The sequence below is a fragment of the Spermophilus citellus genome (assembly GCF_964194105.1).
Source record: "Spermophilus citellus genome assembly, chromosome: 13".
Lineage (NCBI taxonomy): Eukaryota > Metazoa > Chordata > Mammalia > Rodentia > Sciuridae > Spermophilus > Spermophilus citellus.
In genome coordinates, this window is record NC_138193.1 from 18069209 (window position 1) to 18082731 (window position 13523).

Consider the following 13523-nt stretch of genomic DNA (forward strand, 5'->3'; position numbering starts at 1 on the left):
GTCACATAGCTTTCCCTGTTGTCTCTGAGACCTTATTTTCCCTTCCTATAGGGACACCAGTCACACTGCATTAGACCCATACCTAGAACCTCATTTTTATATAATTACCTGTGTCTCACCCTCACCAAGAATGTCACTATTTCATCCGGACACCACATCCTTCAAGGAAAAAAAAAATGATGAAACTCGGGACAACATAGTGGTAGTTATGGTTAAGGAAATAACCTGTTTTACACTGTTGGGTTACTTCAAGGTGATGTTTTCCATGTGGAGCACCTTCCTTCCCTGGACCTGTTGCCCACAGCCTGAGGGCAGGGCCTCTGCTTCCCCAGGTCCTCAGTTCCACAGCCCAGTAGAGCTGAGTCCTTCCTCACAACCCAGGACCAGAGCCTACAGCTCTGGGGCAGCCCCACCTGAGCTCTGCCCAGCTGAGCCCCTGCCTCACCTCTCCCACATACTTTACTAGTGAACCTCTGTCCTTGATCTAAAGCTCAGGACACATTTCCACAAATGTTTACTCACATTGTCACCTTAGTATGTACATGTTAGACCTGATTGTTCTTTTTTCAACCCCAACAATTTAAAATTATATTCAAATATTTCATCCCTATTTAACATAACTTATAAACACAGGGATATTTAAAATAATGTGAAGCTTTTAAAATCACCCCCCACCACCACTTGGCAAGGTAAGGTCACATGAGCCTTCTCAGAACAGGGCAGGAGGAAGAATTAGGAGACCCAAGCGATCATCTCACAAATGATATTTGAGTAGGGATGGAGGTGATAGGGGCTATCAGTCAGTGGTAGAGAATTTGTAAACAAACAAAAGACCTTGGGTTCAGTCACTAGAACAAAATCAAAAAAAGTGATGGCTGTGGACTCATATTGAAATGAGTATTTTTGATTCCACTAAGAAGATTGAGAGTGAATAGCTTTGCTATTCATTCCTGCAACAGTTAAGAAAAAATACAAGGGATTCTATGATGTTTAGAAACATTTTCTTTTATTGGTTGTTCAAAACATTACAAAGCTCATGACATATCATCTTCCATACACTTGATTCAAGTGGGTTATGAACTCCCATTTTTTACCCCAAATACAAGTTGCAGAATCACATCGGTTACACATCCACATTTTTACATAATACCATATTAATGACTGTTGTATTCTGCTACCTTTCCTATCCCCTACTATCCCCCTCCCCTTCCCTCTCTACCCCATCTGCTGTTGTTTAATTCTCTCCCTTGTTTTTTTTTCCCTTTCCCCTCAAAAACTCTTATATGTAGTTTTGTGTTTCAGTCCTCTTGACACCATGAGGCATATTTAACAGTATTAAAAATCACACAAGATAACATAGACAAAGCAGAACCTGGATCATTTCTGTTTTTACCAAACTGCATACTCAGACCTATATACGCCAAACTTTAAAATTCTGTTTTTGTTTTGAGCAATTGCTAGAGGACTTTACACTTGTTTCTGAAATTATTCAAACTTTTCCAGAAAAGATACTTAAGATGAAGAATATTGCTGACCTTAGACCTGCTCCACTAGGGAAGATGGGCACCATCATGCATGTCAGTGTGTTTGTGGGACACTGAGGCATGTGGGGGCTGGATCCATGATTGGGTCCCTCCTCCTCTGGCATCTCAGCCATGATACACCAACTTCTGGAAATGAGTTTTTGAATCCTAATCTCTTTCTGTCTTAACTTTTCTTTACCATCCTAAGCATGTGATGATTCTATTACATCACAGTATCATGGACATGAACACTGAGCAAGGGCAGGTGAAGTACCTTCTCCTGCCACAAGTTCCATGGTGATGGAGCTCCACCCAGCCAAGGGCAAGCTTCAGTGCCTGTGCTGGTAACTTCTAGAATGCTGGGGACATGATCTTCTGAATGAAGAAGCTCTAAATTCTGAATGGATGAAGATTCCATTGGGAACTGATGGAGCATTAATAGCTAATTCCCTGTTGGTTAAAGAAAGGCTGGGGAAGTAAAAGCATTGGAGTCCTCTGGGAAAAGCAGACTATAGGACATGAGGCTCAGAACAGGGAAATGTAGCCTGAAGAGCTTCTCAGCCTGACCAGGGAAAGTTCTGTACCAGGCCCTCACTTCCTCATGTGACCCATGCTGAGGAGCCCAAGGAAATGCAGCTGGATTCTCTGTAGATCAGAACCAGGAGCTGAGGTCCTCCAGATTGCCCAGGGGGAGAAGCTGGGATCTGGTAAGACATGCACATCACACAAGGCGGAGAGGAGAGGGTTTTAGAAGGTCATTGAAGAAAGACCTTCCTGCCTGCTGGGCAGCACTGGTGTCCATCTCAGGGACCTAGTGCCTAGAGCCTAAGGAGTCAGAGCCAGGCCCTTCTCACCTGGGCACTGGTGGTTCTTGTACCACCCTCTGGGGCTAAAGAGAGCTGCTCATAATACATCTCACACAGGGTGAGTTTCTCCTGGGCTTGCAGGAAAGATCAGTAAGGAGCAAGGAAGAGGTGAGTCCTGGTCACCCCCCTCCTGGCCAGGACAGGTAACCCTACCCTCATGGAGAGGACCAATTCTGGAAGATGAAGAGAGAAGTGAGACCACAGGCCTCCATGTTGATCCCTGTAGGACTGTTCCAATGTCAGCTGGACAGTTTATTAGCCAGGTGAGGCGTGAGGAAAGAGAGGTGAAATTTTTTAGCCCAGTAGGGAGATTTGCCCTCAGGCTAAGCCCAGGACTCTCCTGCTAGGACCACTTGGGTGTTCAAGTGCTGACAGGAGGAGGCAAACTTTCTGCCTCTAGGATCCCCACTGGCAATCCTAGCTGCTTTGCATATCTCACCCACACTGCTTTCCAGAGTCATATGAGTGACTGCTTAAGGCTCTGGGGAGCTCAGTGTTAGGTGGGACCATAAAGGAGCCATGGCAGCCCCCATTCAGCTCCTCTATCTCCTCTTACTCTGGCTGCCAGGTGAGGGATAATGAGATGGTTCTGCATGTCTCTGAAACCTCTTTTATTGTGGTTGGGTCCTGTGTCCTGGCACCTCTGTTTAGCAAGCCCAGTGATTCAAGCTCAGGGTGCTTCAACGTCCTGGCTCTACTGTAGAGACTGGGGTATGATCTAGACTGCACAGGTGACCTTTCTGTTTTCTTTCCATCTCAGGTACCACTGACACAGACTTTGTGCTAACACAGACTCCAGCCTCTGTGGCTTTGTCTCCAGGAGAAAGAGCCACCCTCACCTGCAGGGCCAGTCAGAGTGTTGGCAGCTCCTTTGCCTTGTACCAGCAGAAGCCTGGGAAGGCTCTCAGATGCCTCATCTATGGTGCATCCAGCAGGGCCAGTGGAGTCCCAGCCTAGTTCAGTGGCAGTGGGTCAGGGACAGACTATACCCTCTCCATCAGCAGTTTGGAGCCCAGGATTCCAAGGAGATCGGAACTGGTGGAAGGTTAGACTTTCTGATTAGCACATTCCTCCAGTCCATCCTAAAGAGCTAACATTTGAGTGATTTGTCTTTTTCCTGTCACAATCCTGCATCCCGATGTTTGACACTGAATAACAAAGAGTGTGAATACAAGTGTAGCTCAACACACCTGGACATAAATTTCTTAAATACTTAATGACTTAGGGAGTTATTAAGGAAAAACCTCCAGATCCCATTCATGGACAATTTGCAATAGGTTATTTCAACAATGAAGTGCCAAGAAATTTCCAGCTGTCCTAGCAATAAACTTTCTTTTTCTTTTCTTTTTTCCCCCACTGGCCAATGAACTTTTAAAATCAAAAGCTCTGTATCTCACTTGCAGAACCTGATAACTGCCCCCAAAGAAGCGTGTTCCTGTGAAGAGGTACCATGACCTCCTCCACCTGCATGAAGGGCCTCAGACTCCCCTTCTCACCTCCCAGTCCCCAGGCAGCCTCCTTCCCTTCCTGGAATCCCTCTGCTACCAGTGCTGGGGAGGCAGAGGTGAAGTGAGGCCTCCTGTCCTCCATGCCAGCTGGCCTCACAGGAAATCTCGCTCTTTTTGCAAACCTGGGTGTCCCAGTTAGGCTTCCATGTGTATCAGCAGTATGGCTTGTGGGTGTCAATTACTTTCATGGAAATGTTTGGAATCCCAGACCAGCCCATCTCTAGAGCTCAGGTTTGCTAGCAAGACCCCTCCCACTAGACAGCTTCCTCATAAATGTCTGCCACTATCTCCAGGACAAAGTGTCCCTGTGCCACTTCTGCTGTTGTGCTTTTCCCACTCATCACAGGAGGTGGACACTTGTCCCTCTAGTGCTCCTCTCGTATTTGGTGAAGGAAACTGGGATGTTTTTACACAGACTTTTGTGGTTGAATTTGAATATTTGGCAAACCTTCAAGGTATTTCACAATTTTACAACAGAGTCTTGGTATTTATCATTGCTAGTCTGACTTCACACTAAAATCAGCTGTTTATTACATTCACTTACCTGGAAAATGGAAGAAACACATTTTCTTTTTCTTCTGAGGAGTCAAGGAAATTATGGGTTGGAAGATGTGAAGAGCAGAGCGATGACCAGGAGCACTGACTGCAGAGCTCACTCTGGGCTCCTCCTGGGCACATTTTGACTGTAGAGCCTCAACCTCCTTCTTTGTACAGTAGAGATAAGAAGTTTATTTTGCAAAGATTCCTGTACTGAATGTTACAGAATGATATTAAAGGAGACTGTCAGAAGGTAAATTTATCTTTGTCTGCTTGTTTTTGTGTTGAAAGGCCTAATATGAACATAGCAGTCCATCCAAGTGGCTTGCAAGGCTTAGACAGGAGAATCACAAGATCAAAGCCACCTTCATCAACAGGAAGGAACTAAGCAACTCAGGGGGACCCTGTCTCTAAATAAAATACAAAAGAGGGCTGGGGATGGGGCTCAGTGGTTGAGTGCCCTTGAGATCAAACCATGGAACCCCCAAAATAAATAAATGACAAAAAATAAAAGTAAATTAAATAGCAGTCCATCTGAAATTGTTAAGCAAACTCAATGCAAAAATTATCAAAAGCACAATTGCATGTTCTTTCTTTCTTTCTTTCCTTCTTTCTTTCTTTCTTTCTTCCTTCCTTCCTTCCTTCCTTCCTTCCTTCCTTCCTTTCTTTCTTTCTTTCTCTCTTCCTTTCTTTCTTTTTTGCATAATTGTGAATTATTTATTACAGTTAACAGGATAATGCAGGGAACACAGAGCGAGTAAGTGATCTTGCAAAATATAAGTGCACTCAGGGGACCCAGTTTCTGATTTCCAATGTTTTAAATTTAATTTTCTTGGCTGTTTCTCAGTAGTGATGGGCAGAGACACCAGGTTTCCCCCATGCTGCCAGTGCTCTCACAGTGACCTGACCCCAGACACTCCCTTCTCCCTACCACAGTGCTGGGGAGTGAGAAGTCACTGTCCCCTGCAGACTCAGCAAGAGTATTAGCAGTGTCCAGCCTGGCACCATCAGGATCAGGCCTGGCTGCTGAGCTCCTGCTGCCTCCTACTGCCTTCTACACACCATGCCTGCCTGGGAGGGCTGTATGGAAGGGACACAGGTCATTCTGTCCCCAGCAGCCACACTTTCTTCAAGGGACTTGAATTTCTTCCTGTCCTCATTAGGGGAAAAACCTCCATTCATATGTTTCTTGTACACTGTGCTGCTGGCTATCTGAGAACCCTCAGGGGAGCAGTTGGGGACGGGTGTGAAGTCACACCCTCCCTCCCCCCCCCCATAACTTCTCCCTGGATCCTGGACTCCTCCAGTGTCTCTCATCTGCACTCCTGCCTGGGTTTTCTCTGTCCTGTCCCCTCCTCCTCTGAATTCACACCTGTCACTCCTCACTCCCCACATGGATGTCCTCATGTGGGTCACAAACCTGTTCTCCTGCACGTCCTGGCCCTTGGCCTGCCTCTGACTCCACCCCTTGGTTTCTCAAGGGAGAGTAAAAGATGGTGCCTGGTGGTCTTTAGAGACAAGAAAGAACAGTAGCAGGTATTCAAGGCTCTATATGTGGCCAACATGGTCCACTGAGAGCAGAGTCCCTGCATCATGTCAGCTGTGACTTGCCAGAATCACTCCTGTTTCTCCAGACAGAAGGGTGGCCAGCAGCATCTATGAGTGGGTTTGTCCTGTGGCCATGCAGTCACTGATCCAGCTGTTCTTTGCCCTGTATGGGAAAACACAAGGGAGAAGCTGCCCATGCCCAGCTCTAGACTAAAAACTTCTGTCCTCTTGGAGCTCAGGAAAACTGCCCATGTGTATGACACCTGCTTCTATGTGTAACCAGAACCTCTCAGGTCACCAAGTGTCCTCAGCAATGGAAAGGTCAATGTTGCCACATCAGTCAAATAGGAGCAGGTCATGAAGTCCATGCTTATGCTTATGCTCAGTCCCTCTGAGTTGAGTAGCAGCCATGGTCTAGGCAAGAGATGGCAACTTTAAATATCCAAGCTAACTGCTTCAAAACTTAATGTCAAATTGGTAGGGTGGTTCATGCCTATACTCCCACCTACCTTAGAGACTTAGGGAGGAGGAATCCAGGTTCAAGGCCACCCCAGGAAAAATATAGGAACACTCTATATAAATAAAATAAAAAGGTGCACTCATACATTGCTGGTGGGAATGCAAATTGGTACAACCCCTATGGAGAGTTGTATGTAGATTCCTCAGAAAACTGGGAGTGTAGCCACCATTTGACCCAGCTATCCCACTCCCTGGTTTATATGTAAAAAACTTAAAATCAGCATGCTACAGTAATGCAGCTGCATCAATGCTTATAGCAGCTCAATTCACAATAGCTAGACTATGGAACCAACCTAGGTGTCCCTCAATAGATGAATGGAAAAATAAAATATAGTATATATACTGAATGGAATTTTACTCAGCTTTAAAGAAGAGTAAAATGATGGTATTTGCCAATAAATGGTTGGAGCTGGAGAATATCATGCTAAGTGAAATAAGCCAATCTCCAAAAACAAAGGCTGAATGTTTTCTCTAATTCTAATAGTTCAGGGCCAGAGCCTGCAGCTATCAGAAAGCACCTCCTCAGCTCAGCCTGGCTGAACCCCTGCCCAGCCTCACTCATCTACAGCTATGGGCCAGGCTACATGGGCAGTGACCACACAGACTCCATTTTACCCTGAGACTCCACCTCCTGTAAGAAGTGCTTCTTCCATGGGAACTCCTGCTTCTGTGCCCATCCACAGTGGCTGGCACAGCAGTTTGGCAGCACAAAATGGCAATTCTTTTATAATGTAAAGTTGTTCTCTTTTTGGTCCCCATGTTTCCTGGGCCATGCATCCTGCCAGAGAATGGTTGCCTAGATATTGGTGACCATTCTTTAACCTGTGCTCAACTAGAGTGACTTTGACCCACATCCCTGTTGCTTATGACTTTAGATCTTGTGATGTTTGTTTGTAGTTTTGAACCAGCAACAGCCACTTGTGATTAATGTAGTGCAATTCTTTACTTATGGTATAAAAGCTGTGATAAAACCCTGGGGCAGGGGGTGGTCTAAAGGTGTAGACTTGTAGTCTGCCCATTGGCCTGCTGGCTAGTGAATCCTGACCACTAGCTGGTGAATAAGTGTTTCTTCTTTTGTAAGATCAGGATTTATCTTAAACTGGTTGATTTATTGCAATCTCACCTTAACACTTAAAGCACAAGGACACCCTGTCCTGAATAAGAAAGTGGCTACAGATTACCCTTCACAGCTCGGGGGGCTGACTGTGTACTGTGACCCCAAGGAACCATGTTAACCCCAAGCAAATCTGAGCTGCCCTGGTCTGACCTGTGACACCTGGACATACTGAGCTTGTGTTGATTGACCAGGAGGAGCATCCCTGCAGCTGTGCCCAGCATGCCCAGCCCTGCTGATTTGCATGTGCTCACAGCACAGCCCACTGCCCTGAGGACTTCTTCAGTGGCTGCTCACACCCTGTGCAGGAGTCAGTCCCTGTCAGGGCATAGCATGACCATGAGGGCTCTTGCTCAGCTCCTGGGGCTCCTGCTGCTCTGCCTCCCAGGTAAGGAAAGACACTACTGGGGACCTACTCATCCCTCTCTGGTCAGTGATGCCTGTCCCTTGGAGAGTGGAGTCTTATATCATAATTAATGATGTGGTAATTTTATTATTTATTTATTTACTTACTTAATGTTTTCAATGTCAGGTTCCAGATGTGACATCCAGATGACCCAGTCTCCATCCTCCTTGTCTGCATCTCAAGGAGACAGAGTTACCATCACCTGCAGGGCCAGTCAGGGAATTAGAAATTATTTACACTGGTATCAGCAGAAACCACGACAAACTCCTAAACTCCTCATCAGATATTCAATCAGTTTGCAATCTGGAGTTGAGGGGTTGAGGTTCCGTGGCAGTGGATCTGGGAAACATTTCAATCTCACCATCAGCATCCTGGGGCCTGAAGATGTTGCCAATTATTACTGTCAACAAGGTAGCAGTTCCCCTCCCAAAGTGACACAGGCCATGACATAAACCTCCCACAGAGCAGAAGTGTGAGGTTGGGCTGCCCCAGCTGCTCCACCTGCTGAGGGCACTGCTCAGAGTCACCAGGCTCTGAGGGCCACAGTGAGGGTTTTCTAGAGGGAAGAGGGAGGATTCTTTTTCCAGAGTTCCCTTGCTTTTCTTCAACCCCAGCAACTCAGAGAAGACAATCCTTTTCCTGGTATAATTCATGGTAAAGGTTGTTTCCTCTGTGTAGCTCTGTCATGATTCTGTGAAGTGCACTGTGTTGTGTTAGCTGGTCTGGATGGACAGATGCCTGGAGCATTAGCATGTCCAGGAAGGTGGGTGTCATGTTTGGGGGACCAATTGAGGAAACCCTTCCTGAGTGTAGGAGGCTCAGCTCAATGGCCTGGTCTAGGCAGACTGCAGGAGAAGCAGGGGATGCTCATCCTTGATCTTCTCAAGGTCTTCCTCCTCCAGAGCATGAGCTTCTCCTGCCACCGGGCTTGGACATTGACCCCAAGTACTTTGGCCTTTGGACCTGGATTGCACATGCTGCCTCTCAGGGAATCATGGACTTGCAGCCCTGGATTAGAGTCCATCATGGGCTCTCTCCATCTGGGGCTTCTGGCCTCCTGACTGAGATGCAAACCGAGGAGGGCAAGGCAATGCTGGTGATCACCGGTTCTGACATCATCACTGCTAATGCATGCACACACACACACACACACACACACACACACACACACACACACAGTTACAGCACCTTCCTCTACAGGGCACTCCCTGTGCTTTCCAGTCTGTTGTATGTTACTCTATTCTAGGTCAAGCTGAGCATCTCCTTTCGTAACATCCAGAATCCAAAGTGCTCCAATAACTTTTTAATGACTCCAGTGTGGGTTTTGGTCTCTGAATGGACATTCTCAACTAGTAAAGTTGAATCCAAGTTTCCAAAAAGTAAAAAGCAATGAAATCTGTTTTTCCTCCAAACACATATTTTATGTCATTGGTTCAAAGGACAGAATCCATGTCCTGCTGGTCCCCTGCACACTGCTGCAGCCTGGCCTCTGAGAAATTGTCTAAGATAAGAGCTCAACTCTAACCAGGGCCTTGACTCACCAGGCCCCCTCACCTCGGCTCCTCAAAATGAGGCTTCCTGCTCAGCAACTGGGGCTGCTGATGCTCTGGCTCCCTGGTGAGGACAGAGGGGATGATGAGGGAGATTAGGGAGCACAGAGCTTTTTTGTATGCTGTATATGCAGGTTTTCTCTCCATGATGGGACATGTCAGGTTTTGATTTATACAATGGAGGGATAATTTTAGAAGATAAAGGATTTTTGTACCAGTGGATACTGGGATATAGGAAGAGAGGGGTGTTCTTTGATGACTTCTGAAGGCATCTTTCACCTGGCAAGTCCGTAACCCATTAGAATTTGTGTAATTTTGGAACATGAACCAAATCAGGTCTCTCTCTGTCTCTCTGTCTCTCTGTCTCTCTGTCTCTCTGTCTCTCTCTCTCTCTCTCTCTCTCTCTCTCTCTCTCTCTCTCTTTCTCTCTCTCTCTCTCCAAACACACACACACACACACACACACACACACACACACTCACACACACAGACATACACACACCGCATAGTAGCCTGAGATTAAGGTTGGGAGATAAATCATGACATCGCTCATAACGGTAGCATAACGTTCCATTTCTTTCATATTTGAGGACCCACAGCTGCTACTGTGATGACTCAGGGTCCTCCCTCCTGCCTCCTACTCATTCACCTCCTGCAGTTCCACCCAGAGCCTTCTACAGACAAATGGATACATTGATTCTTGCAGATGGCAGGAGAGTCTATGTGGTTTCTGACCTTTTGGGCTTCCAATTATCTCTGTGTCTCAGGCAACTTCGGTGGCAGAGGGTCAGGGACAGATTCCATGCTGGACCTCAGGAGAGTGGAGGCTGAGGAGGCTGGTGTTATCGCTGTGAGCAAACTATAAAAATTAACTATAAAAAAGTATAAAACCCCACAAAACTCCCTGCTGGGTGGCCCAGCTGCCATATGTGCTGCTTGTCAGGGGAGAGGCACTGCAGATTCTCTGTCTGTTGGAGAGAAAGATCCTGGGATCTCAAGGGCACAGAGCATAGTCATGGAATCTGGACCATGTACCTAGCTTAGAGCTCAAGCTCTTTTTAAGACCTTGTCAGAGGGGCAGGGCAGGAGCAGGAGGGAGGGTGAAGGATCTTAAGGAGCTTCTCTGGTCAACCCAGTATGACGGAAGGGAGCTGAATGACAGTTCAGCCTGGGGCTCCCTCCCATCAGGTGCCTTCACCAGGACCAGGCACAGAATCAGGTGGTTTGTGGAAACACAAAAGTATGTGTTTTCTTTAGCATTTATATTGGTGTAAACTTCATCTGTACATGGCTGGAATTGAGCAGGGCTGTGATGACCTCCTCTCCCTCACCCTTCTTTGTACTTCTTATATCTCTAGTCCATGTCTCTCTCCAGCTCAGGGTCAGGCTCAGCATTTTACTCTACTCTCCCAGGGAGGCCTCATGTTGATACCTTTGACCAGATTCAGTCATGGATTCTGAAATAACAAGGGAGTGTTATGAATCCATGGATATATTTTTAAATAATAAGCCAAGTGTGAAAGAATTACAGAACTCAAAATAGATACCACATTCCTAAAACTATGGGTGGGTATAAGAATCTGTAAGCCAATACTTGCTCAAATGTAGAAAAATACTGTTTCTCTTAGGGCCATAGCTGTGGTCCTCATTGGCTGGGGTGGGCACAGTGCTGGGGTTGGGCTTTCCCGAGAAAGCTAGATGGAATCTCTTCTCTTTCTCAGAGAGAATTCCAAATGTCACAGATCCTGCCTGGCCCTCAATGTTGTCCTTGCCCACTGCAAGCCTCATGGAAATGTGGTGTGTCTTGCACTCTCCAGAGGCCTAGTGACTCAAGGGTCAATGAAGCTCTGTCCTAATGTGCTTCTCTGACATCACATGATCCTAGTTCACCCAGTGGTGCACAGAAGAGTTCCCACCAGGTGACCCTTCCCACAAGATAGACCTGGGGTGAGTCCAGAAAGAATGGTCACTCAGGAGGGACCATGTGGACAAGATGGAAAGGAGGTTGACCAGGACACAAAGCTGAGCTGGGAAGATAAGCAGACATACAGGAGCCCAAGGCCATGTCCCAGACACACGCAGAGATGGTCAGTGCAGGATCACAGGAGACGAGGCCCCATGAGTACTTTGCATCCTGCCACTTTGGCCCACCCTGATCTTAGCAAATGCCCACTGGAGAAACCCAGCCTGCCGTTGAGGACTCAGCTATGTCAATCAACCTCACAGCTCAAATCAACTCCCAAAGCCCAGTCAGGTCCTCTTCCCCAGGGCAGCCCCTCTGCCAGGGCCACACCATAGTCCTGGGGTTAGTCAAGATGTTAAACAGGAAACACAAAAAATTAAGAACCTCAGCTCACCTAAAAGGTCTACTGTAACTCAGAAATTGTAGGTGTCCTTTTCATTTCTTCCAAGGCTTCTGAGTGTGACAAGCTTGATTGTAAAGTGGTTATTTTATGGTTAATTACTTCTGTCTTTAGTGCAGTGATTTTGATGGTCTGCTGAGGCCTGCTTCATCCTAAGTGAAGTAGAAGGTCATTTTGTAAACTGAATATAATGTACGGGTTCCAGCTTTGTTACTGAGTTAAACAGATCTAGAGACAGAAAACCCTTTATCCTACATGGACACAAATGGTGAAAATAAAGAAAAGCCTAAAGAAATGATGATGGACGAAGCTGAGCTCACATGACTGACAGGGAGGGCTCCATATTCCAGGGTAAGGGTGGGGCCATGATGCTTCATTTCATCTGTTTCAAACTGTGTTCTACTATCTTCAGTGATCCATGAAAAGTGTTTTAATATTGTATAACAGAAATTTTTAAAAAATTGAACCAAATGAACAAATTATCCTACTTAGGAAAACATACTGTGCTTAAGGTTAGACTTCCAATGTAACAAATTCCATCAAGAATACAACTAAAGATAAAATAAGTAATTTGTTAGTGTAATGTAAATAAAATATTGCAGAGCAGTTAGAAAATTGGATCCTTCAAATTGAAAAGAATGGTCTCATTAAATAATTTTTTATATCTTAAATCAATTTCACAATAATTTTTTTTCTTTAATTGATGACAAGGTCAACTAACATTATTCAAGTAAGGATTTCTGGGAATTTTTTACCCTATTGAAACATAAAAATGGAAATATAAATATGAAATAGATTAAGAAAACTAAAAATGTGAAAACATGATAAAAATTCTGATTACACTACAAATTCTTCTGAAACACAAAAGTCAAATCCTGCTCAAGAAAAGACCACTTGAGTTACTGCAGGAATCACCCGGACCTTTGTAAACCTTTCCCTATCCCATCCCTGAGGGAAGAGGTAGGATAGAGAACAAAGTACCCAATTCCCTGATCCTTCCTGTCACCCAGGAGGAACAGAGCAGCACTTACTTGTGGCTTTCTACCTCCTCTGTGGGCTGCCTGGTGGACTGCTCTCTCTATCACATGACTGAGAACCCAGAAAGGGGCAAGTGCAAGGCTCAGGTCTCAGATGAGGGAACTGTGGACAGCAGTGGTGGGTGCCACTGTGTGTGACCACTGTATGAAGGAAAATAGATCAGGCAACACACAGCACAGCCAGGCCCTAAAGAAACTTCCATAGAACCCTCTGGATAACCAGCTTATTTCTAAACAGCCATGGATTCTTGGGAAATTGGGAGGGGAAGCACATCTCAGGCATCTGCATGCCCATGAAAGATCAAAGCCTTCACCCAGGCAGACCCCAGTCCTCAGAGCAAGCCCTGATCACCCAGTGAAGGGGTTCCACAGCAGAATTCAAAGACTGGAGAGGTAAATGTTTAATTTAAAGTCTGCATTTAAACTGAAGATGGAAAGGCACACAAAGGATCAGGGGAAAATGAGATATTCAAAGGAACAAAAGCCTTTAGAAAGCACCCAAGCAGAAAAAGACATCAGAGTGACAAGACATCACGTTTCCAATGTCTGCCT